This window comes from Canis lupus, chromosome 38 (genome assembly GCF_011100685.1).
Source record: "Canis lupus familiaris isolate Mischka breed German Shepherd chromosome 38, alternate assembly UU_Cfam_GSD_1.0, whole genome shotgun sequence".
Lineage (NCBI taxonomy): Eukaryota > Metazoa > Chordata > Mammalia > Carnivora > Canidae > Canis > Canis lupus.
In genome coordinates, this window is record NC_049259.1 from 7394779 (window position 1) to 7418604 (window position 23826).

The following is a 23826-nucleotide window of genomic DNA, read 5'->3' on the forward strand; positions in this document are numbered from 1 at the left end:
TAGCTTAAATATTCCATTTTAACTGCAATGTAAGTTGAAGTGCTGTAAGTTAAAATTACATGTTTTGAATGAATTTACCTATGAATTAAGTCTACTACTCATAGGAAATGTTTCAGCAATTTATCAAAATTCACATGAATATTCATTATAAGTTTACTTCTACTAAAATCCTTAATTGTGCCAACACTTTTATGATGATATGATTGTGATGAAGAAGCAACATAACATCATTTTATTTGTCACCAGAGAAAACCTATGTTTGTCTCATCAAGAAGTTTCAAGGCAAAAATAATTTTTGGAAACTTTACATAAAGGAAAGATCATGGTAGTTGAGTTGGAATAAAGCATTTTTACAAAGAATACCATCTTCCTCAGTTCAATCCTTGTAAATATTATGTTTTAGAGGATGGAATTAAAAGAGTGGAGTAGTTGGGGTACCCTGGGCTTGCCTCATTCCTTGAACACAGCTAGATCAACATCAAATCATTTTGAACAACTAGGAAATCAATCTGAGGATTAGGAAAACCTTCTGCATGACTGGAGGGAGAAAATATGGCAGATGCGAGGTTCAGAGATATGAATTGGCAAAGAGAAAAGTTGCAGTACATTAGAGGTGAGGAAGCCTTTTTTTTTGTGGAAAGAAGTGGGAGAGAGAGAGGGATAGGAGGAGAAAGAGTGGTATGTGGTATTCACACAAGACACGGTGGTGTGGGGATCACCTGGGTCACTCTGGAGAAGAATGCTCCCCTTCCTTAAGTCCATTTGGAAGAGGGCATTTTACCTCTCCAAGGATGAAAGGCCTACCAGCTGGCATGGAGTGGCCATTCAAAAGCAGAAGAAAGAAGCACATGCAGATAGCCTAGTAGCAGCTTTTCAAAAAGCAGTCATATGCTTGCACAAGTGCCCAGAGGCTACAGTGAAGCACTGCTTTTCTGGGAGAGAATGGTGTGCGGCACAGTGCTGGAAGGCTTTCCTCTGGGAGAGGAGAACAGGGCCACACCTTACTGGGTCCTTTAAGATTTGGAGTTTTGAATCCCAGCTGCTGGCCAGAGTAAAACATAGGAGAACTCTGGCACTGGATGTGCCAATTGCCCAGGTACACACATTCTGAGGACAGGAACCTAAAAAGAGCCTGAGACAAAGGAGGGGAGATGGTTCCTTTTCTGTGAAGTTTTCCTGAATAGCGCAACCATGAATTCCCCTCCCAGGATTTGAGAAGGTGAGGTGATGCCATCTTCCACACCCCCTCCAGTAGGACAGTGGGATTACAGAGAGAAACACAGTGCCTCCAGTGGAGACAGGAGTCAGTTACACCAAACCCCTCTCCTACGTGCCCGCAGGGGAATCTTTACTAGGGTAGATCTAACTGTGAGCTAGCACAGTGGACCTCTCTGTCAGAAGACCAACACAGGCACCTCAATGTACCAAGTCAACTAATCATAGAATGTTCCAAAGCATCAGCTTCAGCGATGGTGGAAATAGGATGGGATTTCATTTCATTTTGTTTCATTTTATTTTTTTCTTTTTACTTGAGATTTAGGCTTATAGTTTTTGTCCATGTGTTGGTTTGTTTCCTTTTCTTGTTTGTTTTTTGTTTGTTTGTTTGTTTGTTTTTTGTTGTTGTTGTTGTTGTTATTGTTGCTGTTGTTGTTTATTCTGAATCAGGCTTTTTTTTCTTTTCTTTTCTTTTTCTTTCTTTCTTTTTCTTTGGAATCAGGCTTATAGTTATTGTTTGTTTGATTTTTGTTTGTTTGTTTCTTTTCTATTTTCTTAGATAAGGCTTTTTTTTTTTTTTTTAATCAGGCTTATCTTAACAAACACATCAAAGCACACATCGTTGAAGGTCTAAACACTCCCCAATGAAAGCAAGGAGGAACTCTGCAGAAGACTGACCTGGGGAAAGAGCAGCCAAACACAATAGCAGAGTGCACAAACTATACACCAGAAACACCTTCTGAAGTGCCAGGCCCTGGACAGAGTATGACCCTTCCTTAATATAGTATTACTCCCAGGAGCAGTAACATAACAAGCTTTCATAATATGCAAAAGACGGGAAGCTAGACATGACAAGAAGGAGGAATTCTGTCCAAAAGAAAGATCAAGAAGAAATCACAGCCAGGGATTTCCTCAAAAGAGGAAATTAGAATTTAGAACAACAATCATAAGAACACTAGCTGGGCTTGAAAGAAACATAGAAGTTTCTACATAGTGCCATGAAACCTGAAAAAACAGGCTACAGAGATAAATGACCTAAAACTAATCAGGCTGAAATTTTTAAAAGTGCTGAGTACAAAATTGACTATATATATTCACAAGAATGGAAGAAGCAGAGGAATGAATAGGTGGTACAGAAGATTAAAATATGGATATAATGAAGCTGAAGAGAAAAGGGAAAGAAAACTATTAGATCACAAATATAGACTTAAGAGAACTCAGTGACTCCACAAAGCACAATAATATCCCTATCATAGGAGTCCCAGAAGAAGAAGAGTGGGGAAAAAGGGATATATGGGTTGCTTGAATAAATTGTAGGTGAGAACTTCCCTAAATTGAGAAAAGAAACAGGCATTCAATTCAAGAGGCATAGAAAATTACCCTCAAAATCAACAAGAACAAGTCAACACTTGTTGACACTAAGACATATCATAGCGAAACTATTAAAATACAAAGGTAAAGAGAGAATCCTGAAAGTAGCTGGGGCCAAATAAAAGGTCCTTATCCCTGAAAGGGTAGGCATAAAAGGTTAGCTACAGACCTGTCCACAGACACTTGTCTGGCCAGAAGAGAGTGGCAGGATATATTCAACATGCCGAGTAGGACAAATATGCAATCAAGAATATTATATCCAGATGGGCTGTCATCTAGAATAGAACAAGGGATAAAGCATTTATAAGACAAGCATAAACTAAAGGAGTTTGTGAACACTGAACCAGCTCTGTAAGAAATATTAAGGGGGACCTTATGAGTGAAAAGAAAAAGCAACAAAGACTAGAAAGGAGCAGAGATAAACTATAGGACTAATGACTTTACAGGTATTTCAGGTAATACAATGGCACTAAATTCATATCTGTCAATAATTACTCTGAATGTAAATGGACTAAATGCTCCGATCTAAAGACCTAGGGTATCAGAATGGACCAAAACAAAACAAAACCAAAAAACAAGACTCATCAATATCCTGCTTACAAGAGACCCATTTTAGGACAAAAGATACCTCCAGATTGAAAACGAGGGTGTGAAGAAACATCTGACATGCTAATGGAGATCAAAAGAAAGGTAGAATAGCCATACTTGTATCAGACAAACCAGATTTTAAGCCAAAGACCGTAATAAGAGGTGAAGAGGGGTACCATATCATAATAAAGGGGACTATCCAACAAGAAGATCTAATAATTGAAATATTTATGCCCCCAACTTGGGAGCATTCAGATATTTAAATCGATTAATAACAAACGTAAAGAAACTTATTTGATAACAATACAATAATAGTAGGAGACTTTAACACCCTACAGACAGCAATGGACAGGTCATTTAAGCAGAAGATCAACAAGGAAACAATGGCTTTGAATGACACACTGTACCAGATGGACTTAAAAATATTCAGAGTATTTCATCCTAAAGCAAGAGAATACACATTCTTCTTGTGTTCATATGGAACATTCTCCAGAATAGATCACATGCCGGGTCACAAATCAGGCCTCAATTAGTACAAAAAGATTGAGACCACACTTTGCATATTTTCAAACCATAATGCTATGAAATTTGAAATCAATCAGAAAAATTTTGGAAAAACCACAAATATATAGAGATTAAAAAACACTCTACTAAAGAATGAATGGGTTAACCAGGAAATTAAAGAAAAAATTCAAAAAAATACATGGAAGCAAATGAATATGAAAGGACAACAGTCCAAAATCTTTGAGATGCAGCAAAAGCGGTCATGAAAGAGAAGTATATAGCAATACAGGCTTTCCTCAGGAAGAAAGAAAAGTCTCAAATACACAACCTAACCTCATACCTGAAGGAGCCAAATAAACAAAACAAAAACAACAACAAAAACAGCAAGTAAAGCCTAAAACCAGCAGAAGAAGGGAAATAATTAAGGCTACAGCAGAAATAAATAACATAGAAATTTTAAAAAGCATAGTATAGCAGATCAAAAAAACTGTGAGCTGATTCTTTGAAAGAATTAACAGAATTGATAAATCCCCAGCCAGATCTATTAGAGAGAGAGAGAGAGAGAGAGAGAGAGAAAGGACTCAAATAAATAAAACCATGAATTAAAAAGAGATCATAACCACACCACAGAAATAAAAGCAACTAATAAGAGAATATTCTGAGTAATTATATGCCAACAAATTGGGCAATCTGGAAGAAATGGATAAATTCCTAGAAATCTGTAAACTAACAAAACGGAAATATTAAGAAAGAAAATTTGAACAGATCCATAACCAGCAAAGAAATTGAATCAGCTATTAAAAACCACCCAACAAACAAAAATCCAGGGCCAGATAGCTTTCCCAGGGAAATCTTACAAACATCTAAGGAATAGTTAAAACCTATTCTCAAACTATTCCCAAAAAATAGAAATGGAAGGAAAATTTACAAATTCATTCTGTGAGGCCAGTATTACCTTGAATCCAAAACCAGACAAGATCCCAATAAAAAGGAGAATTACAGACTAATATCCCTAATGCATATGAGTGCAAAATTTCTCAACAAGATATACTAGCTGATCAAATCTAACAGTACATTAAAAGAATCATTCACAACAATCGAGCAGGATTTATTCCTGGGCTGCAGGGGTGGTTCAATATCCAGAGATCAAGCAATGTGATACACTAAATTAATTAATAAAAGAAAGGATAAGAACCATATAGTCCTCTCAAAAGAGACAGAAAAACTTTGAGAAAATAAAGCATTCTTTCTTGATAAAAACACTCAAGAGAGTAGGGATAAAAGGAACATACTTCGACATCTTAAAGGCCATATACAAAAGATTCAGAATGGGGGAAAAAACTGAGAGCTTTTACCCTAAGGTCAGGAACAGGTCAGAGATGTCCACTCTCACTACTGTTGTCCAACATAGTACTAGAAGTCCTAGCCTCAGCAATCAGGCATCTAAATTATCAGGAAGAAATCTAACTTGCACTCTTCACAGATGATCTAATACTCTATGTTGAAAACCTGAGACTCAACCAAAAATTTGCTAGAATTGATGCATGAATTTAGCAAAGCTATAGGATATAAAATCAATATACAGAAATCTGTTGCAATTCTATACACCAATAATGAAGCAACAGAAAGAGAAATCAAGAAATCAATCCAAAAAAAATAAAAAATAAAAAATAAAAAGAAATCAATCCTACTTACAATTGCATCAAAAACCATGAGTTACCTAGGAATAAATTTAATGAAAGATGTGAAAGATTGTATATGCTAAAAACTATAGAATACTTTTGAAAGTAACTGAATAAGACAAAGAAATGGAAAAATATTCCATGCTCACGGATTGGAAGAGCAGATATTGTTAAAATGTCTACACCAACCAAAGCAATCAACACATTCAATGCAAAAAAATCAAAACAACACCAGGATTTTTCACAGAATTGGAACAAACAATCCTAAAATTGTATGGAACCATAAAAGACCCTGAATAACCAAAGTATGTTAAAACAGAAAATCAAAGCTGAAGACATCACATTCCCAGACTTCAAGCTGTATTACAAAGCTGTATCATCAAGACAGTACGGGACTAGCACAAAAACAGACACATAGATCAATGGAACAGAATAGAGAACTCAGAAATGGACCCATAACCGAACAGCCAAATAATATTTGATAAGCAGGAAAGAATATCCAATAGAAAACCATCTCTTCAACAAATGGTGCTGGGAAAACTGGACAGTGACATGTAGAAGAGTGAAACTGAACCACTTTCTTACACCATACACAAAAACAAATTCAAAATGGGTGAAAGACCTAAATGTAAGGTAGGAGACCATCAAAATCATAGAGGATAAAACATGTAGCAGCCTCTTTGACCTCTTTGACCTTGGCCACAATAACTTCTTACTTCTGGGCAGCAAAGGAAACAATCAACAGAATTAAAAGGTGACTGATGGAATAGAAGAAGATATTTGTAAATAACATAGCTAATAAAGGCTAGTATCCAGAATCCATACAGAACTTATCAAACTCAACACCCCAAAAACACATAATCCATTTATGAAATGGACAGAAGACATGAACAGACATTTCTCCAAGGAAAACATACAGACATCTAAGGAACACATGAAAAATGCTTAACATCACTCATTATTAAGGAAATACAAATCAAAACCAAAATGAGATACTACCTCACACCTGTCAGAATGGCCAAAATTAACATCTCAGGAAACAACATACATTGGCAAGGATACGGAGAAAGAAGATATATTTTGCACTTTCGAGGGGATAAAAACTTGTGCAATGACTCTGGAAAACAGTATGGAGTTTCCTCAAAAACTTAAAAGTAGAAACTACCTTATGACCCAGCAATTGTGCTAATACGTATTTATCCAAATGATATAAAAGTACTGCTTTATAGGGGCACATGTACCCCAATGTTTATAGCAGTACTATCAATAATGGCCAAATTATGGAAAGAGCTCAAATGTCCATCAATTGATGAATGAGTAAAAAGAAGTAATACACACACACACACATATGCACACACAATGGAATATTACTCAGCCATCAAAAAGAATGAAATCTTGCCATTTGCAATCATGTGAATGGAGCTAAAGTGTGTTATACTAAGTGTAATAAGTCAAGCAGAGGAAGACAAATACCATATGATTTCACTCATGTGGAATTTAAGAAACAAATCAGATGAACATAGGGCAAGAGAAGGAAAAATAAGATAAGATAAAAACAGAGGGGGGGAAACTACAACAAACTGAGGGTTGCTGAAGGGGAGTGGTAGGGGGATGGGCTAAGTGGGGGATGGGCATTAAGGAGGTCACTTGTTGGGATGAGCCCCGGGTCTTATATGTAGGTGACGAATCACTAAATTCTATTCCTGAAATCAATACTACACTGTATGTTAACTGACTTGAATTTGAATTTAAATAAAAAATACAAGCACATTTTAAAGATTCGATTTTTTATTTATTATAGGATATTTTTAAACTATAAAATTTGTTATGTTGCAACTTATATTGGTTCAATAAATAAGAGACTTTATTTACTAGGCCTGCCTATTATCTTTTTGCTTAGTGACCTTGAGAAGGTAATGTAACCTTTTTTTCTTTATTTAGACCTTGGCAAATGGGATAATTTTAAATAATTTTTACCTAGGTGTGTAAGTAACATTCAAAAAGAAAGAAGGAAGGAAGGAAGGAAGGAAGGAAGGAAGGAAGGAAGGAAGGAAGGAAGGAAGGAAGGAAGGAAGGAAGAGGAAAGAAGAAAATAAAAAGGAAGAAAGAAAAGAAGAGGAAGTTAAACTAGATCTTACGCTAGTTCAAAGAAGTACATTCAGAGTAGAGGATAATAATGACTGGTTCCATAAGTGATATGGAACCAGGTGGAGAAACAAATGTAAAGTGATAGCAATGGAAGCAGATCCGTGACAGCTGGGAGGCCCCAATTTGGAACTCTAACCACATCTACAGCAGCAGATAACTTGAACTTCTCTTCTTACATACATACATGTAGAAATTTCTAAGTAGAGGGATACTAGTAAGGATTAAAAGCAAAACCTCCCACAACTTTATACTGAATACAATGTGGGTGGGCATAACAGAATAAGAATGATTTTTTAAAACACAACAGGGAAAGGACAAGGAAGAGAATATAATTGAACAGGAAGTAGAGAAGGTGCCTAGTCAAATAACTTTGGAGCTCTTTTGAGAAGAAATCTATTGTGAGTTCTTATGCTGTCAGAGTGTTCTTTCCACTTTTTTTTTTTTTTTAATTTGGTGTAGAAACAGTGACAGTATTTGAAATCACTGGAAATAAGATCTATTAGAAAGTATTAGTAAGGGATCCCTGGGTGGCGCAGCGGTTTAGCGCCTGTCTTTGGCCCAGGGCACGATCCTGGAGACCCAGGATCGAATCCCACATTGGGCTCCCGGTGCATGGAGCCTGCTTCTCCCTCTGCCTGTGTCTCTGCCTCTCTCTCTCTCTCTCTCTGTTACTATCATAAATAAATAAAAATTAAAAAAAAAGTATTAGTAAGATCTACTGAAAGCATGTGTTTGTCTCAGAAATGATATCAATAAAAAGAAAAAGGAGAACATGACTTAAAAGTATTGCATAGTGTTTTGTCTCTGAAGGTTGATGCTGAATAATGATTCTCATTGGAAATGAATTGTAGGGAGGGCAAGAGATGACACAATTACTTCAAAGAATCCTGTGATTATTTTTATAATTTTAAGTGAAAGTCTTTCAATGAAAGATATACTGGGATAAGGAAATATGGTGATATGAACTGTGACAAGAAGAAAATGGAAATAACCACTAAAAAGGTGCTTTTCACTTAGAGAAATTTTTGATGATGTAGGAAACAGACAAAGAGATATCATGGAGGTTGCTTCATACTGAGATAAATGTGCAGTGGATAGAGTGTGCTAAGCAAGGAGAACAAAACTCAAGGGTACTTTAGGTTTCACACTTAAAGGAAGAGTAATGGTGTATAACCTTGTATTTTCGTGGGAAGGAAGCTCTCATAGCCATGCAAATTGTCAAAGACAACCCATAAAATACAGATAGGCAGTGCTAAGAAGTCAAGTACCCAGAATTAAATGAAATAAAAATTGCCGAGAGTAAATTTTACCTAAACGAATGAGAAGAATAAATTTAGGAGTGTAAGAGAAGAGACTGTGAATGATTATAATAGTAAAGCCTGCAAGATAGACAATACTGATACCTCTCATTTATTGATATGTACAGCTTAGTCAGGAGAAGGTTTCTCTGGCGTCTCACTGAGATGTGTACCTTGGCTCTGCCAGTTACTCTCTGAGTATGACTCTCATCAAATTGCTTAACTTGTCTGGCCTCATTTCCTTACCTATAAAATTAGGGTGCAAATATTACTTTTATAAGATCATAAGAATTAAAATCGTAGTACCTAGCACATGGCAAATAGTCAAAATATGTTAGCCAAATACTACAGTAAACTCTTTATACATATAAAAATATTTTGAAATATCACCTAATACATTTTCTTTTCTCATTAAATGTTTTGATTTGTTTTGCTTTGAGGAATGAGGAGTTGGTTAGAGAGGTAGGGAGTATTTTAGTTATTTGGTTATTTTTAGCCATTAAAGCTAAGCCAAGATGAAAAGATAGAAGAAACTACCTAGAATAAAAAACCATTGTCAGTGGTAAGTAATTTACCTTTGCTCATTGAGAGGTCTGGCCTTTGCCCTTGGATCACAGAAGGTCATCTCAAAGCCCTTGGGATATTTTATCTGATAAAAGTGTTTTTGTGTACCTGAAAATCTTGAGTTATGCCAAGTAGTATGAAAATGTGATATATGGTGGGGACTCTGGGTCATCTATTATCAGCACAAGCTCCAGAAAGCCTAGAAAGTGAGGTCAACTATATGAGAAGTCCACCATGTCTGTATGACCAAGCCCGATGACTTTGGATCTATAACTCTACTGCAAGAGGACAACTGGAAGCTTCATGTTTAGCACTTTCCTGGACTCTATCTCCTGTGTCTCTTTCCTTGGTTGAATTTTTAAAGATTTTATGTATTTATTCATGAGAGATACAGAGAAAGAGGCAGAGACATAGGCAGAGGGAGAAGCAGGCTTCCCATGGGGAGCCCAATGCGACCCTTGATCCCAGGACTCTGGGATCACACCCTAAGCTGAAGGCAGATGCTCAACCACTGAGCCACCCAGGGGGCCCTCCTTGGTTATTTTAATCTGTATCCTTATACTATAATGAACTATCACTGTGGGTATAGCAGTTTTCAGTGAGTTCTGTGAGTCTTTCTAATGGGTTATCAAATCTGAGGGTGATTTTAAGGACCCCAAACTTGCAATTGGTGTCAGAACTGAGAGTTGTCTTTGGAAACCCTGAATTCACAACTGATGTCAGACTTGAGACTGGTTTAAGAACTGTTCCCTAAAGTTACACTTTCTTATTTAAGTGATTTTTGGGGGGTGGTTATAAAGTTAGGGTTTTAAAAAATTCAATTCTTTAGGTTTTTTTTTTTTTTTTTCCATTACACCAGGCAAATAGGAAAGGTGAAGAGGAGAGAAGAAAATGCCTAGGACAAAGAAGACTTTATCCATTTTCAAGTTTTAAATTAGACACTAGACTTTTTAGATCTGGAGAGAAAAAGCCAAGTTTGGGGGAATATGAAAAATAGTTCTTTGGCACTCCCATAGTTAAGCTTTTCATTTTCTCACACCAAATCTGCCCCTGCCTATATCATTCTTCTTTAGTAAATGTCACTGGGATCGCTCCATCTCCTGAGAGCAAAATCTTGGAGTTATCTTTGATTCCTCTTTTCCTTCCATTCTTCACAACACATCCAACAGTAAGTGTTGTTGGTAGATTTCCAAAAACATATCCTGTATTTGTTTACTTCTCTACAGTTTCATTACCTCCACATTGAATGAAAACCTCCTATTTCCATCTTCCAGAACTATAAAAAGCTTCCCAACTGTTTGTTTTCACTCTCTTCCCCAATTATTCTCTAGGCCAGTGGTTCATAAAGTAAGTAAGGTATGTGGACTTCAGGAAGACCCTGAGATTTTCAGACACAGTGTGTCTCTAAGGTCAAAACTGTTTTTGTAATAATACCAATATATTACTTGCCTTTTTTTTTACTGTGAGCATTTGTGCAGGTGATGCAAAAGCAACGGTGGATAAACAGTTGGTTCCTTAGCACAAATGAAGGCAATTACATAAACCTATGCTTCTAGTCATTATGTTGGTCACCACCACAACATAGCTAAAAAGAAGTCAGTTTAATTTAAAAATGTTTTTGATAAACTGGAAAACTATTAAGTTTATTAAACTTCAACTTGTAAATGCATGAATTTAAATATCTTATGTGACCAAACGGGAAGTACACACAAAACACTTTTGCTCCATACAAAGGGATGATAGTTGTATAAGGTAAAACTTGTTCAGTTGTTTGTGCTGTGCAATGAATTAGCAGCTTCTGATTCAAAGAACATTTTACTTGAAAGAATGACATATAAACTGAAGTTATTTAGACATAGGTCTTCTCTAAAATGAGTGAAGCAAGATTGTCACTTCAAGAACAACTGACAATGTTTATTGCCAATTGTAAAATTTTATCTTTCAAGACAAAAATGAAAAGTTTGGAAAACTGGATCCACTACCATGAGTTTGACAAGTTTCCAATACTTAGACACTTCTCTGGTGAAGTTAGGGGTGATACTAACAAATACGATTTTAAAATTGTTTAATGAAATGCATTAACAAGAGGAGATGACTAACTCATGCATCTATATCTTTCTATGAAATAATGTTTATTCTATCAAATTATACATGGGAAAATGTTCATTTATATTTTTGTTTTTAAATATTTTATTTATTTATTTGAGAGAGAGAGAAAAAAAAAAACAGAGGGAGGGGCAGACACAGAGGGAGAAGCAGACTCCCTTCTGAGCAAGGAGCCCCTGATGTAGACCTTGATTCCAGAACTCTGGGATCATGACCTGAGCCAAAGGCAGAAAGCCTAACTGAATAAGCCACCCCGGCACCCCAAATATTCATTTTAAATGTGAGATAGACCAAGAAATTTTACAGTAACAAAGTGAAAAGTTCACTAATGGTTTCAAACTATCCATTGTAACTAACTTTGAAGGAACTATCACTTGTCAAGTTTTTGTATGGTATCAGAGAAGAATATCCACAGAAATCTGATAGGGCTACTAAAATACTCTTCCCTTTACCAGTTTTATACCTATGGGAGGCAAGATTTTTTTTTCATACAGTTAAATTACAATAGATTTAATGCAGAGGCAGACATAAGAATATAGCTGCCTTGTATTAAAGCAGACTTTAAAGTGATTTGCAACAACATAAGCAATGCCAATATTTTCATTCTTTTTATGTTTTGGAAAATTTAGTTACTTTCAATAAAAAAAATCTGTTATTTTTATTTACATGTAATGAGTTTATTATTTTAAGTTAATAAATGACATCACATTTCTCAGTTTTAACTTCTAATATTATATTAGATAATATTATAGCTATTAATAGATATGTAGTATATAAACAAAAGCTCTTTGAGGTACTCAAAAGTTTTAACAATTTAACCAAATATTGAGATGAAAATCTTTAAGAATCACTCCTCTAGACACTAGCTAGACTGATATTTTAAGAAGTCAACCCCCCCCACTGGCTTCCCATTGCATCCAAATAGATCTAAATGCTTTTCTCTGATTTACAGTCTCATATGTTCTGACTACTGTAAAATTTCAATAAACTTTCTCCCTTACTGATTATAATTCAGCCACCCTGGTCTTCTTTTTTGCCTGGAATGTTCTTCATCATGTCTACATTATGTTCCTCCTTAAGATTAAAATTTTAATGTCACCATTATAAGAAATCTTCCCTGTCTCCTCAATATAATGTAATTGTTCTACATGTATTTACCACTTAGTTACTCTATATGTATTTACCTTGGTTTAAATATGTGCATAGCCCTTAATAATCTGTGATATTTTTATTTGTTTTATTTTAAAATTGTCTGTTGTCTGTCTCCACCTTCTAGAAAGTAAGCTATATCCGAGCAGGGGTTTGCCCATCTCATTTATCACTTGGTCCTTAGGTTCTAGAATAGTTCTAGGTGATGGCACATGCTCAATGTATTTTTGATTAATGAGTGAATGAGAATTTGTGGAGTTAGCTACTTCAATTAAAGAACATTTCAGAAAAACATTTCATTTTTCAGGGAAATTTTTAGAGAAGCTCATGGGATAAAGAAAACTTGGTGTTGTGTTGAAGTGTGTTTAAGAGAGAGCATAAAGATGAGAACATGAAAATAAGGGCAAGACAGACAACATCAAGAAGAGAGAGAATCAGAAAGAGAACTTGTAGACACTATTCTCTCATTTCCATCTTGGAATTTAAACCTGAGATACTGGGTGGCTGGAAGGATCTCAACTGGTTTGAGGGAATCTAAAAATAATAGCTTGTAAGCAATTTTTTTCTTCTTTTACCTCCTTCTCTCCCTTCTTTACTTCATTCCTTCTTTCTTTCATTTTTTGCAAGCTTCTCAGAAAATTCTCACATTTGGTACTGTGTTCAGATGGCAAGGGATTAGCAGGGCAGCAATTATTGAGGAAGATGATTGGTCCCAAGGACAACTTCACAGAATGCTGTACTCCATTAGATGGTACAGAGAAATCAGCTGAGAATTTCTCATATGGTACTCAGAAGTAGCAAGAAAATAGAATGGAAATATCTAAAGTTGGGACAAGGGAGCTGTAAATGTGAGATTTTAGGACCAGGGACAATGAGAAGGCTTGTGATTATCACTGGACTGTATCAGGATTACAACAAAAACCAGCCCTGACAAATAGTAACTGAGCATATACTAGCAGGTGTTGTTCAGTAAGCAGGCGGATCCTTTCATACTAAAATCCCTAAAGGTGAAAGCTACATTAACACATTGCTCAACTCTGTGTTCCTCATCTTCATATAGTTTTTGGCTCCAGTAATCTTTTTTCTTTCAGATTGCACATTTGATAAGAATTTAAATTTTTATTTTAGTATTTTAGTATCTCTAGTTTTCTGTTTGGAATGATTGGTCCAGCACATAGTCACCATAATAATGGGAATGGAAGAGAACAACTTTTTCATGATGTTTGATTGTGAAGGAAGGCCATGTCATAGCCGCTGAAGGGGTGAATGTCAGGCATCAAGGAATGAAGAAACACATATATAGTAGCCAGAGAAGAATTGAATACACTCAAGAGTAAAAATGCTTCATCTAATGGCATTGTTTATGAACAAAGACTATTAGAGCTTTTGGGGGAAAAAATTTCCTGCTGATCTTTGTGATGTATGAGAAGAAGATGAAATGATCAGCACAGTGATACAAGGTGTGATAATGGTGACATTTACAGTAGGAGAGGGAGGCCAACCAAATTGCAGCTTCTGACATGATTCAACATCGATTTAGAGAAATTTTACAAAAGTTCTGCTATATAGGTTGACAAGAATGTCAGAGGTCAAGATTTACTAAGCACAGTGGTATATCACAAGGGGCCTGAAAATCACAGACTGTTTGTTGAACTCTGGGGAAATAAATAGAAATATGAAGGAAATTTAAAATAATTGTTCTGATTTTTATAAAAAGAACATGCTATTGGTCAGGGAAGTCAAGATTATTTTTCCTATTATTATGCAAAAATAGGCATTTTCAAAAGCAAACTGCTGGAAGAAAGAAAAATGTATTATGCCTAAAATTCTATTCACAGGTTTAGGGAGGAGAATGAGGAAAGAGCTTAAAATAATGAGAAGGATGACATGACTGCCAACATAATCCCTTACAGTATTGAGCGCCAAAATCTCCTCCTCACAAAGACATAGCGTTGTGTATATGGTATTAGTGTAAGATGAGAACAGGTCAGCAGTAAATTTCAGACATATCTGAGTAGTTCAGACATACATGTATGTGTCAGAGAATTCGGACAGAGAGCTATAGAGAAGAATTCTTAAATAGGAGAAACATTAAAATTCAAGAACATTGAGGGAGTAAGCATAGTGTTTTGAGTCACAAAAACTTTACACACATTTTGGCAAAGAAGAATTTATTTTTAAAAGTGGGAAACAAATGCTAAAAGATGAATATGCAAAGGTTGGGTTGGGAAGTTTTCACCAGAAACCTAGATAAGATATCATATATTTACTGTTCCTAATTTTATTTTGCAACAGTTGAAAAGCAGTTTCCAGAGAAACTATTGATAATTTAGCTAACAAAGCCCATTTAATTAGACTATAGATTAAAAAAAAAAAAAAAAGATAAAAAAAAAAACAGTGAATGTGAGGTAACTCATATTTCCTATAAAAAGAACTAACTATAGATTACTGACAAAGATTCTCTCCTTGTCCAAACTTTACTTAGACTTCTCTGAACATTTTTTGACTAGGCCTCATCCTTGGGCCTTCTCTTTTGTCTGCTCCAGTTTTAGCAAGAATCTGGTTAGGTTAGTGAGAATCATCCTGACTATTGGTATCTTATCACCCTTGATATCTGATCAAATTTTTCATCCCCCACCCTTGATATCTGGGTACTTCAGCAAGGATTCTGTGAAACTGGTTTAGCAAGAACATTTCCACCCTTGATGTCTCTTATAATTTTCCATTCACTGATTCCTCTCATTCAGATCACTAGCTATAAATCTCCACTTGTCCTTGTAGTCAGAGTTGAGCCCATTTTTCTCCTCAATAGCAACAGGACCAACATTCATCACGTCAGTCCTAAACAAGATCTTCCTTGTCATCTTAACAAGTGTCAGAATAATTTTTTTCTTTATCATTACATGCAACTCTGTTATAATACTTTTTACTTAAAATGAAGAAGACAGGGCAGCCCAGGTGGCTCAGTGGCTTAGCACCTGCTTTTGGCCCAGGGCATGATCCTGGAGTCCCGGGATCGAGTCCCGCATTGGGCTCCCTGCACGGAGCCTGCTTCTCCCTCTGCCTGTGTCTCTGCCTCTGTGTGTGTGTGTGTGTGTGTGTGTGTGTGTCTATGAATAAATAAATAAAATCTTTTAAAAAATGAAGAATACAAATGAAAAGGTAAATTAATAAGTTGACAGGGAATTTTCAAGTTTCAATGCTCATATGAAGCCACTATAGGGAAGGAAGTATTCTGCTGAAGAGAGATTTTCTATAATATACAGGGACAACCTATGAAAAGGACATTTCAGATTGGAGGATAAAGGCCAAAAGCCTGAGAGAGATAACCTAGAAATAATATTAGAGAAATGTCAGCATTCTATTGAAATAAATGAAGTGAGGATGAAACCAATGGATGAAGATACAAAAAAAGGAAGCACCATGACATTTCAGGCCTGTAGTGGAATGCTTTCTCTAGAAAACTTCTAAGCTAAATTTACAAGTGAAGATCTAAATTAATGGTATTTCAATCAAGCAATCGATCAATAAAAATAAACTAGCAGGATTTTACCCATGAGGAATAAAGTAACATATTTTAAAGGCATAGACACAACCTCCATAGTTTACTGTCTGAATTTGAGTTTATCATTTATCACGTGATATGACAGTGCCTTCCAGACGAATTGAGACCACTTTCACTTAAAAGAAATTTAATAAAGTGTTTGAGAATTTTTCTCAAATAATTATGTCTTAACTTGACCTTCGAAACAGAGTTATGTATTTTAAGTATCATACTTGTTTTCAGTATTCTCAACTCCAATTCCTCTCATGCACATGTTGCGTTGATGAATAATTTTATGATATGCATTGTGATCCATCATATATTTTGAGCACCTACATAATATATTTTCATGAACTTTAAACTTTTAAAATATTATGATGACTGTGGGAACTTGTGATTTCTGTTTTTCCATGTAACTCCCAGGAGGCACATATTCAGGAGTAATGGATGATTTATGCAAGAACAAAAATAAATTTACTTTAAAAAGAAAATAACAACAGGGGAAAACCTCAGAATAAGCTTGAAATTTTTTAGCGCTACTTTCTAAGTCCTTTCTCATTTATTTTCCCTTCTTTCTATCTCACTTTTTGCCTCAGAAATAACTTCCCTACACTGCTCTCATATCAAATACTACAGTTCTTTGTAAGCCATCCTCCTCCTGGTTTTTGTGCTCTTGCAGCTGCTGTCCTCTTCCTAGAACAGTTTACCTACCACTGTCTTCAACTATGTACAAATCGCACACATACAAGGAGTTGGGCCCAACAAAGATTAAATATGTGACTTTCTTTTCTTTAATGAGAATAGTTATCAACCAAATCACAGAATAAACAGTTACAGGAAATCACCTTACAGTAATGGAAGGTCATTTTTTTGGGAGAATTGTGCCCTTTGTCATTATAGAAGACAGAATCCTTGACTACAGGGGAAGCAGTGCCAATTATTTTAGAAGAATGATCAGTTTGATTTAAGGTAGGGTTGTTAAAGAGCAGATACCCTAACTAACCGTGACTTAACACTATTGAGGCATTCTTCTCTTTCATATAGTGGTTTCATATAGGAATAGTGAACGGAAATATAAATTGTGCTCAAGGCAAAGAGATGTATTTATATTGAGCTAAATAATTTCTTAAAGAAATTATTTTCTTTAAGAATCCTACACAATGTTCTCAGTAAGTAAATGTGGTATCAGTAGAGTGGAGGATTCACTCACCACCCCTTATTATGGGTAGAATTACATCCCTGTAAATTCATATGTTGAAGTCCTAATCCCCAGGACTTGAAAATGTGTCTATATTTGGAGATAGGGCCTTTTTTTTTTTTTTTTAAGATTTTATTTATTTATTCATGAGAGACACACAGAGAGAGAGGCAGAGACACAGGCAGAGGGAGAAGCAGGCTCCACTCAGGGGGGCTCCACTCTGATGGACTGGATCCCAGAACTCTAGGATCACGCCCTGGGCCAAAGGCAGGTGCTAAACTTCTGAGTCACCCAGAGATCCCTGGAGATAGGGCTTTAAAGGAGGGTGATTAAGGTTAAATGAAGCCATGTGGGTGGGGCCTAATCCAATTCCACTGGTCTCTTTATACCTAAGATCAGACGCAGTCATGTACAGAGGAAAGACTGAGTAAAGACAGAATAGAGAAGAAAGTCATCCATAAACCAAAGAGAGAAGCTTCCAGAACTGTGAGACAATAAATTTCTATGGTGTAAACCCACTCAGTCTAGTACCTTGATAGCGCTACCAAAATAATACACTCCTGAACCACAAACCTAACACTTTGGTAAGGTTTCATTGGAGTAGGCAGCAATTGCCTGTCCTAGGAAGATGCCATAGCATTCTCCTCATTCCTGAAATACTTCATTTAAGAAATAGGTCTTTAGCACTCAGTGCCCCTGGTAACATACAACTTGAATCTCTTCAACTATATCCTCATGAAGCAACAGAGATTGGAAAGATACTTAACTCGAAAGCTCTAATTAGATGTGAATCCTCCCATAAGAGTTACAGTGCGGAGTGGAAAACTTTCTTATATGATTCCCTAACACAAAGGGGGACTCTGTTTTAGCACGTGTAGACTTTGTAGGAGCCAGGAACTTTGCCAGGTTCTTTTCTTGCAAACTATTACTCAGAATTTAGCTTCCTTTTTCTTATAGTCAACTCACATGTGTAGAAATGATCTGGATCAGAATGACTTCCTTCCAGATACTTGAAACCCTAGAGGACATACAAAACACAAAATGGAGGGAATTATTGCTATTACTGGACTTCTTAGAATAACTAGCATATGTAAGCTAACTAACACATTCCCAGAATGGATTGGTGCACTGCACTATTTAACCCACTCAAACTGTTTAGAAAGATAGTAGTTACATACTGTAGTCCTAGTTGGCTGAATAACACAAGCTCTTTGAGACCAGGAACTGTGTCTTTCACCCCAAGACTTGTACCCAAGGTCTGGCATAATACAGCCTGACACATAGTATACTCTGAATACATATTTTTAAAGGTAATAATCTAAATATAGGACAAACTATTATAGTCTTTGTTTTAGGTAGGAAGCACTGCTTACACTTAAATTTTTGCATAAAATCAAGTATAAACTTGGGGTTATGATGGTTAATACTTACAGAAATACAGAAGAAGATAGAAGAAGTTATAGCTTTGAACTGACAAAAAATCTATTTGCGATTTTTGGAAAAGAACTGTATCTATATGAGATTGAAGGGAAAAAAATAGGGAAAGGCTTTGGAAGGCATAGTGGAATTTGCTTTGGCACTTGCTCTTGGTGGGTGCTGCAGACCTTTACTGAGACCCTTTAAGATCTTTCCACTGTTAAGCCTTAGGCTTGCTTCTCAGAGCCCACTGCACTTCTGTTCTTCATTTTTGTCTTATGTTAGAATATAGAATCCAGAGTCTCAAGCTGTGCCTATGTCCTATTAAAATGGTCTCCAGAGATGAAGTGCAATCCTCCCTTCTCCCTATTGTTATATAAATAGTGCAAAGATGGCCTCTGTGTATTAGCACCTATGTTGTTTATTTCTGGAAGATACAGTGAGTTTCCAGTGCCAAATTTTTACATATACAGTTATTTAAAAATAGCCTAAACAAGCAGATTTGTAGCCATTTAGAGCCTGTCTGCTTTGCATACCCTGCAAAACCTCACCTCCTTCATCTGCTAACAATAGATAAGATATTCCCAGACAACAAAGGCCCCAAGACCTCCTGGGACAATCTGACCTAAAGTCTCCCCATCATGCCACTGAATGACATTACCTAGACTTATAAACCTCTTCTCTGATCTCCCTCTCCCATGGGAGCTTCCTTGCTCTCCTATTCTAGATGATGGTCCCTCACCTTAAGTGTCTGGTCAGTGACACCATGAGAGACTTCACCTCTCATGCGAAAACTGTCCAAGCACCACCCAATAAACTTTGCTGTATGATGACTGTCCCTTGTGTTCATAGGATTTTCCTTATATGCCCTCAAACCCCTCAAAATCCCTATACCTATTCCATTTCACCTCTTTCTCTCTCTCTCTCTCTCTCTCTCTGGTAAACTTAGTTAAGTCCTTAAAAGTAAAATAGATGCAATTTTTCAGCTTTCTAATAAGACGTGTGTTGCAATTAGATAGGTGTAGTTCATATGATATTGGGAAAGTGTGAGCTTTGGCATCAAACGAGATGGTGTTGATGGTGTTGAACAATCTTTTATTACCTAGATTACCCATGTTCCCGCAGCCCTAGTCTTCTTCTCTCTATATACATGGCCAGTTTGGGATTTCTCAGATGTAGTCCAGGCCAATGGCTACAGGTAAACTGTTCCACATGGATTCATCTGACTGAGACTTGCATATTCTGCAAGGTGGCCCAAGTAACCAACCAATTGAGTGAGGTTCTGAGATAGTAATCAGGGCTAAGACCAGGGTGGAATTTTCCATTGATCAAATCAAATAAAAATTCTTCACCGATAGAACATTTTTTGATGGGCATTAGTGTGAGCAAAAGGTAAGGATGACAGGAGAGTGGGAATCGACTAAATATCATGGATGGCTTGCTGCTCTCATGTACAACTTGCTTCACTTTTAAAAAAAGACTTTTTCATTTTAAAAACATTTTTTAAAAAGGTAAACATGCAAAAGTTACAATGCCTCTAGTGTGTTTGTAACTCTTCCAATCTTGATCCGTGACCTACAATTTCTGATCTATTTCTATGGTGTATTCAGAGATTAGACATCTATGAATACTATCGTTCTAAAGTGTATCTCTCCACAGTTCTCCACTGCAACCTCATCTTTTGTGAAACATATTCTGATTTTCTTCATGACTATCTTTTATAAGCAAGTGGTCTGTAGATCTCAGAGCTTCTTTTAGGTGGACATTTAGATTGAGAAGCATAACCCACATACAACCAACATATGTGTTTCTCCCTAAGAAGATAACATTGATTAAAAATGGCATTTGGGGTGGGGAGCTATGATGTGATATGGAAAATCACATATATGTGTGTGTGTATCATACACACACACACATATATGTTTTATTAAAAAACAGAAAGTTGTTCTTAATAATGGTGTACTTTGTTATGAGACTTCTCTAAGTCAGGGAAAGCTTCACGGGGGTTATGTGAGTAGAATTTCAACAGATCTTTCTAGGAGAGAGAAGGAACAATTAAGAGAAAGGAATCAGGTATAGATGAATAAAACCAAAATGATGTTTAGGAAAAGGATAGGTAGCTTAGGTCTCTGGAGCAAATAGTATGTGCATGAGAGTAGTTGAAGATAGGTCTGGAATGTGGTTTTAGTTTGAGAAGTTTACTGAGCTCAATCATACAATTGTAAAATACAAAGAAATATAAATGGCACATACTGTTTACAAAAACTAAGTGAAATTTGAAAGAATTGTACGCATTTCAGTTGTATATATGAATTCAGAAGTTATATTTTTCACACAATTTATTTTAACGACCTTTTCTGGTGCCCAGTATAGTGCACAGCTTAATGAATATTTATTGCATGACTGAAATGTTTCCTCCAGTACTTCCAAACTTAGGGTTCGTACGTGTTAATTTTCCATTCCTTTTGCACCCTATATTTTACTAAATATTCCCTGTGTGGAATATATGTAAATCTAGCCATATATGGAGATATAACCTGCTTCTTCTTGTGACTCTAAAAGGCAGAACCTTAACCAATGGTGGGTTTGAAAGAAGACAGATTTGCATAGAACTTTCTGATGAATAAAGCTGATTATAATACAATTATGAGCAGTGCTATAATAATAAGCTTTTCACAATTAGCTTTCACAGAAAGGCTAAGATCTTTTCTCTTAGAATTTTAAGGAAGTTGATTAGGTGGTTTCCTAGGCTTTTCCTAATCCAAAAAGAAATCCAAATATGACTTCTTTTTCAGTCTTTTGACTATTCTAAATACAGAATGCTTAGAAACAGGACCTAATTCTGTTAGTTCCTGTTTTGCAGTCTCCCCATTATACTCTGTTAAATTCAAAATCTGTTTTTTGAGCCTGAGGAGGAAATTGTTTCTTGAGATGAGTGTTAATTGCCAGAGACAAGAAGTAATCATCAAATTCTCAACATATGCATTATTCTTCATTGTAATTTTGGAGATTAAAGAGCAAAAAATCATATCCTAAACAAATTTATTTCCCATGCTGTGCACTTTCTTTTTCAAGAACCATCTTACTATATTTGGACTGAAAAACATCTATTTCTTTGGGTAAATTTATTGATATTTAGAAAAATATCATAAAAAGTCTTTCATTTGACTACCTGCTGCCAAGTTTGCAAAGGTACTGTTTGGTGGTCTGGAAAGCAGGAAGGCACCTTAAGGATTAAGAGGGTTATGAGAGTCCTTGCTGCTGCTTGAGTCTGGACTTGCAAGTAACTCTACTAATTTGCTGTTCATTTAATCAGGCTCGCCAAGAAGCCCCGACTCTAGCATAGGTGTGATGGGTTACTTTTCTCCTCACATTCACCCAGAGACAGACAAGAAAAGCAAAATCAGAAGGACTGACATAGAACTCTCTACTTGCCTGGGAGGCCTGGAGGCTCTGAACAGCTTAAGCAAAAAATACTGAAGTACTTATGCAAGCAGTAGCCATCCTTTTAACAATTGCAACTTTTGTCAGAGGAATTCAAGATAAGGACATGATTCTGCACTCCTTTTTATTGTGCTCATTTCCTGAATGCCAGTTATTTAAGTTGTTTTATGTTTGATTAGTTTGGAATTACATGCCTTTTATATGTTGGTCAATTTATCTTTAGGAAACTGATGTTTCCCCAAGGTCACAGTAAATATATGCTCTTTTGTTTGCAAGTATGTGTTGCTAAGAGGGGAATGTTAACATCAGTCAGAGATCACCCCATCAGGGTTTATTCCTGAAGGTCTGAATCTCCATGCTAGCTGCACTAATGGCAATAGCAATATGTTATTTTCTTATATAACAACAATAAAATGCTACTTAGTACAACATTATACAAGCCTACTTAGTTTCTAGTCTTTTCTGTAATATCCCCATAGCACTGTATACTTCCAAGCCTAAGTTCTGGTCTATTGCAAATATTAATGGAAAATAATTACACACAACTCTGCCAGATAGACCATTACTTTCAATCCCCTTTGAATCATTTAAACAAAATAGAATGGATTTTTCTTGATTGTCTAATTATTGAGTATAATTACTTAAAAGTTTGTAACTGGACTTCTTGTGTTCACTTAAGAATAGATCATAAATCAAAAATTCTAAGATTAAAATAAAGACCAGAAAAACAAACCAGACCCTGTCATCAGCATACTATTTGCAAAATTCCTTGCAAAAATTTACTAGACCTAAAGACAGGAACTTTGCTTTATTAGCTGCCTCATCTATAGTACCTGAAAGACTGTATGACACTTAATAGGAATTCAATAAATATCTTTTGAATGAATAAATGAAATTGAATTTAATCGAAAGCTTAAACCTGCATTTAATACTGTTCAGACTTTTTAATGTGAAACACAGAAGTGGTGCTAGCGAGGTATTTGTTTACTGCTTTTTTGATTTAAGAGCAAAATGATAGCCTAAGTCGTGTATCCAGAAGGACATTTTCTGAAATATTTTTGTTATTTGTGTTGTATGTTCAAAGGGCTTAGAAGAGCCAAGCTAACGTGGTCTGCTCAGGATGCTTATTATATTATACCAACAGCAAGGAGGTACTGTATACCTACTGTACATTCTTTCTGAGAGAGAAAACAAAGAGGCATAAACTTTTCTCTACCCTCAATGAGGCAGCAGGTGGAAGGAAGTGACCCACACACAAGGGACCATCAGACATTACGAAACAATACAATGTGAAAAGCTGAGCTATCTAGTGAATTAAAATCCCTACTTAAAAATTACAACACAAAATGTTTCTCTTGTTATCAAGGAAAGTAGCAAGGACTTTTACAAACCAGAGGTGGTGGCAGTCCGGGTGGCTCAGTGGCTTAGTGACTGCCTTCAGCCCAGGGGTGATGCTGAAGACACAGGATTGAGTCCCGCATCAGGCTCCCTGCTGATGGAGCCTGCTTCTCCCTCTGCCTGTGTCTCTGCCTCTCTCCCTCTCTCTCTGTGTCTCTCATGAATAAATAAATAAAATCTTAAAAAAAAATTAAAAAAAAA

General features: G+C 36.1%; 1 long non-coding RNA gene across 45 annotated transcripts in view; it reads right to left on the bottom strand.

Moving 5' to 3' along the window:
• Nucleotides 1-23826, bottom strand: part of LOC102155162 — a 132835-nt gene that overhangs the window by 11674 nt on the left and 97335 nt on the right. For 41 of the 45 annotated variants that reach the window (XR_005385681.1, XR_005385661.1, XR_005385658.1 and 38 more), the window contains one exon: nt 18334-18385. The exons of the other annotated variants lie outside the window; for them this stretch is intronic. This is a non-coding gene — a long non-coding RNA (uncharacterized LOC102155162). The remainder of the gene's footprint in view (nt 1-18333; nt 18386-23826) is intronic. 45 annotated transcript variants of the gene reach the window in all.